A 6,000-nucleotide genomic window follows, 5' to 3' on the forward strand; every position below is an offset into this window, starting at 1 on the left:
CACGGCTTGTAATCTAACTCACGTTAATCCATGCGAGTTACCATGACAACCACCGACTGCTCACCATCTCTTGTGAGCTCAGATGGCACACCACCAATGCTGAGGTTGCCGCAACATCATTATCTGTTTTCGTTTCAAACGCTGTGGAGTTCTTTTTATTTAGTGCTATAACAACCATGTTAATATGTAGCTCCACCCACAAATGAATGGCAGATACGGAGCTTAAACCATCAGTACATCTTTAAGGCTCAGAGTGAGGGGTACTGACTAAAAATATCATCAGATGATCAGGTAATTAATATAAAAATTGTAAAACTTAAACATTATTACATTTTAAAAGCTCTCGAAACATTGAGTTTGTCAAGTTATTGAGTACCGTAGCGAGAGCGCGCCACAGCGAGAGAGAGCTGCAGTCTCAGCTGCGCAATCAGACACGCTTTACTTCGATCACCACCACTCACATTTCACCTCCTCAACATAATTAATCATTTAGCACTGATGAAGTCTACAGTAACGGATTTAATTCATCAGCTGCTGATGTCCCAGGTCTACACAACAAAGTGCAGTTTAACCCTTTACATTTCACAGCAAACTTAAATGTATTATTAGATTTTTATAAGAATGATTATTACATTAATCTGAGCTTTTCTCGTCAGTTAGCACAAACTAAACTCACGCAATAAAATATTTCTCAAAGAGGATATATCCAAGGAGAGACACAATACTAGACATAAGCTTTCAAAAAATAAATAAATAATAATAATAAAAAACTGAGAGAATGATTTATATAAAGATCTCACTACAGTTAAATACACACCCGTATAACTGTACTCCATCCATGTTTAATGTATTTTGGGTTTTTTTTGCAGTCAATTAACCAGACCTCTGACTGGGGCTTGGGTCATATTTGTGTACCACTTTGCAGGATAGAGTCTGTTGTTTAAAAACTGTCCAAAAAAGTAAAAAAAATTAAATAAAATGTTTTTACTGCTCAGTATTGAAGTGTGTGAGTGAAATTCGAGTTCGGACGTCACCTGTGACAAATAAGACGTTTATACAGCTCTAAGTACACGAGTACATAATCCGCATAATAACCTAGAGGTTAGGTTTACACCAAACTGCAAATACAAAAACAGTCAAGACATTGATGTATCATCAAACCGTCTAGCCATATACAAAAAATCTCTAGCACATCTCTACACCAAAACAATTAAAACAATTAATGTTAAAGATTAGCATCAGTATATTCAGAATAATAATTCACTATAAGACAACATATTAAAAGTTAGGATCCGTTGTTATAATCATAACCATAATGGTATAATATTTTAAAAAACATTTCCCTCCTTTTCAGTGTGGTTCATTATGTTACAGTACAGTTCAAAACTCAGTATGGCGTCATGTGTCAGAGAAACATCCACGCACTGCGATATCGGACTCGTCCTCGAGACCTCACCCAAAAATATTACTCAGAACATTCCAGCGCTAAAGATGCTTTACTAATAATTTATTGCTTATATGTGACTTTATAATCATGTAGTGTTCGTCTTACACAACGTTGAGTTATACACTTAATCACACAGAGAGAGAGAGAGAGAGAGAGAGAGAGAGAGAAATACCACATTCCTCTAAACTGATTCAGGGAAGTGGAGTTATGTAAACACACACACACACACACACACACACACACAAGTGAAGGGTGTGGACATGTGGAATGTACTTAACAGAAGTGTGGATACGCTGACGATTTAACACAAACCCCTACAGAAGGACAAACCTGTAATAAACTAACTGCTAAGTTCTGGACCCTGATTGGTTAGAAGGCGTTGATTAATTCTCTCTAACAGCAGCTCAGACAGTGCAGGTTTATATTAACAGCAGAGAGATGCAAATCAGCAGGGGCGACCCGATACAATATCATCACGATACCCAGGTGCCGATTCGATTTGTATTGACACTATAAAATTTTTTTTATTATTTAGATTTTGTTATTATTCTAAACAAACTTAGGGAAATAATTCGCTCCTACCACACAGGACGCTGTGCTGCATGTTGATGTGTTAACATATTAGAGTAGAGGAACGGCAACATTTTACCAAATAATTCTCGAAGGAAGGTCTGATCCTCAAAATCGACCACTCTGCCCCTCGTTCTCTCACACACACAATCCCCTTGCACGCGAGCACTGAGACGTCTGAAAAGGCTGCATCGCCATGGCAACGTGACATTCTCAAGGCGAAAACATGGCCGTCTGAATCTGTTTGCTCTCTCACCCGTCTGGGTTTTTTCATTCTGCACTCGAGACTTAAACATCGAGAACAATCTCAAGAAAATTAAACGATTAAGAAACAAAAAGAAAGAGAGCGAGTCGATAAGAAGCACTGAGAGTTAATTCAGAAATGATGTTGGGTAAAGTAATCAAAAGATTGTCTGCTGTGTTTTTTCGTCGATTCCTCTGTATAATAAATAAATAAACTCTGTTGTGAATTCTCTAGCGGAGTGTGAGATAGGATAAAGATCCTGCAACAACAGACCTGCAATTAAATAAATTGACTTTTTGCAGTGCGGCTCACGGCATCAAATCGGAATCAGATCAGAAATACACACACACAGAAAACATACAGCACTCAAAGAACCGTGTCAGGCCGACGGACGCTGCGTCGCCGCCGATTACACAAAGTTACGGCGCCCAAAACTTAGAATCACTCTACAGCACGAGACTTCTGTCTGTGAGAGCAACATCTTGCTGAAAACCTCAGAAAAACAAACAGACAGGGCTGTTCACTGTGACTAATGAGGAAAGGGTCGTCGTACAACGACCTCACACACACACACATCAAAATTTATTTCCTGCTGAATAAACAACTGAATAACAGAACACAGAGTTACAATTTAAAGCATATTTGATTGTTTCTTACAAAACTTGGCACACAAACTTTGGTCATTAACGCACACACAAATTCTGGTTATAAACACACACACACACACACACACACAAACTCTGGTCATGAACACACAAGCGCACACTCTGTGAGGGTATTAATAGAACCACGAGGGAACAAAAAACAGTGCTGGATGCTGTTACCATAGTGACCAGGTGTATTTAGGGCAGAGGTGTGTGTGTTATAAATCGCTGCTGTACTCAAGGATCAAAACACAAACATACACACAATCCTGTGAGAGGTTGTTGAATATTGTTTATATTTCTATAACAGTTGTTATTGTTGTTTTTTTATTGATTTTGTTGTCAGTCCAAACTGATTTTCTTCTGTTGTCTTTTACCAAAATGCAATATCAAACTCTCGCGCGCTCTCTCAGCAGTTTCCAGTCAGATTTAATTTATTCTTTATTCCTGGCATAAATAGAGCACTCTGACACACACACACACACAGTAAGTGTGCAGATGTTTCTATTCGACACCTCGAGATAATATACTGAGAAAATTTTCTCATGTCTGTGTGTTTTAGTATCAGTGTAGATGCGAGCGCTCCAGCGTTAAACACCAAAGTATTACATTAATGATTAAATAAATATCGTCTCGAGTGTGAGTTCTATAAAACACCAATGTATGAAATGAACATACAGAGATCGCTACTTATAAAACCAGTCAAAGACTCGTTCAGCTCTACATCAGACCATCACAAAACCTCCCAGTTAATCTAGATCAAACTCGATATTGGTGTAAATCTACGACACACTAACACCAAACACCCCGCCTCCACGCTCCCCCGCTCTCCGTCTGGTATTCACTCCCTCGGGCGCATGATTTCCACCACAAATCCTGCAACCAATATATCCAACTCCATCCTGATCTCACAGACAACAGAGAAGCCACCGCAGGAAGGGGACGTGTGCGGCGGGGTTTGGGAGCCACTCGGTGTCGTTCATCATTCCTTCAGGAGGAAACAATACGGCAAGGGAGAAGAGAAAGAAAAGAGAAAATCATGACATCCGTGGGCGACCTGAAGGATCCAGATGTGAATCAGAACATTCTTTCTGGGGGAAAAAAACGAATAGGAAAAAAAAAGAATGGAAAGGAAGTAAAAACATCCATATTTGTTTAGATGGTTATTTGAAGACAGTTGAGCCATGATGTGTATTTACAAAGAAAAGTGAAAAAAGAAATCATAGAACCAAGTATAAATGGAATACAGGAAACTGCAATTATTAAAAAAAAAAGGTACAGAATCTAATAGAACTGGATGTGAATTACGTGAATATTTTGAGAATGAGAATCAGACGCACTGTGTGTTTTGTAGCTTCGTATGCAAGCAGCTGAACTGATCGAAAGCCCCGAGCTGTAGCGCTGCAGGAACGCTGTGTGTTATAGAGAAAACTAAACACACAAACTGTGTAAAACTCACTATTTATATAAACATCTAATAATAAAGCTAACACCGATTAACAGCTCTTTATGTTGGGTGATGGGGAGAATCGATTCAGTTACGCATCAAGATTCATATCTCGCCACACTGGCTTCAAAATCACTTTTTTTTTAAGAATTGTTTCCTCATATACAGTATGTTTGCATTTGAGGTGGGAATCAATCACTGAAAGTTGAAAGAGGTCAGATTAATCAATGAAAGTGTTTTTTGAGGACACACACACACACACACACACCTCTGACTTTATTCAATTAGAGTTTTTATTGTTACGATACAGTCGTACACACATCTCTGTGGTTTCTACGCACATAATTTATAGTGTGCGAATTGATCAGAACTGTACACACACATGTTGGAAAACTAATCCTGTCCAAATAGTACTGTACTGGTAAATAATCACACACACACTACTATAATGTGAGTGTCTTGTGTGTTAGTGTGAGTGTGTGTGTGTGTGTGTGTATATATGAAAGAGGCCTGCGCTCTTTCTTAGTTTTACGGCTGGGTATAAAAGAGGACACCCCGCCTGGAGGAAAACAGATGGTAGGGTTTAGAGAAACCGAGCTCCTGTCATCCAGCACCAGGTCACTCACTCACACACACACACACACACACACTCACTATCACACACTCACTCACTCACTCACTAACACACACACAATTAAAACCAGACTGGGACTGGAGGAAATAACCACTAATGCCTGAGTCCTGCATGTAGAGAAGGAAATTTGGGGGGCAATCCTGCGCATGCGCGTTGGAGACTAACTCCTAGTCACACACACGAGTAACAGTAAACACGGAGAAGTTGACTTTTATTATAAAAAAATAAACCCAACGATGTTCATCTTTAATACAATCCCTTGACTGGCGTTACTGTTTTTTAACCGAGATACACATTTTAGACCAACTAAGCTTAAAATTATGATCACCGCGCGCACAGAAGTGCCACCTGAGTGTTTAACAGTCTGTGTGATTTTTACCTCAGACATCAGGAGCTAACTGGCTAACTAGCGTGTGCAGCTCTGCGCCTTTATCCTCTCCTTAAAAATGCCTTTTCTCTTCCTAAGTCATGTCACCTTTAGCCTGACTAGACGTTTTAATGCACTATAAATATACACCATGATTAATTATTACTACTGTACATTGTAAATCAGAATTAGCGCTGCAGAAGTTTAGCAGGTTAGCATTCCCACAATGAAGCTGTTGCTGAGTGTCACTCTAATCCCGAAAATAAACCCCAGAGAAAGACTACACAAGGCTCGTTTTTGACATAATCCTACCTGCAGCTGTATCAGGTGTAAATCTGTGGTTTTTGGACGCTGCTCCGGGGTTTCCGTCTGATCTTCCCGCAGCTCCAGAGCGCCGCTTCATCCAGCTGTTCCTCCTGCAGGAATTCTCTCATCACTGAGGCGCTGCTGGAGGAGGAGGAGGAGGAGGAGGGCACCGGGGGCGGGGCTTCACACAAAGTGGGCGGTGGTTTCGAGAAAGGAGGCGGGGCCTTTCACAATTTTCCCAAACAGCATTTGCTTTTATCATTAATTTTATTATAATTTAATTTATTATAGCTTTGAATTATCTCGAAAAGTTTAGTTTATGATCATAATTATTTACATAG

At 39.7% G+C, this 6,000-nt stretch overlaps 1 protein-coding gene across 1 annotated transcript in view; it reads right to left on the bottom strand.

Annotated features, from left to right (window-relative positions):
- Positions 1-5,792, bottom strand: part of ccdc102a (coiled-coil domain containing 102A) — a 46,225-nt gene extending 40,433 nt beyond the window's left edge. Inside the window, exon 1 of the mRNA XM_053512945.1 lies at positions 5,666-5,792. The gene's annotated coding sequence lies outside the window, so the exon portion shown is untranslated. The remainder of the gene's footprint in view (positions 1-5,665) is intronic.
- Between the last annotated feature and the right edge of the window lie 208 nt (positions 5,793-6,000).

This window comes from Clarias gariepinus, chromosome 15 (genome assembly GCF_024256425.1).
Source record: "Clarias gariepinus isolate MV-2021 ecotype Netherlands chromosome 15, CGAR_prim_01v2, whole genome shotgun sequence".
Classification (NCBI taxonomy): domain Eukaryota; kingdom Metazoa; phylum Chordata; class Actinopteri; order Siluriformes; family Clariidae; genus Clarias; species Clarias gariepinus.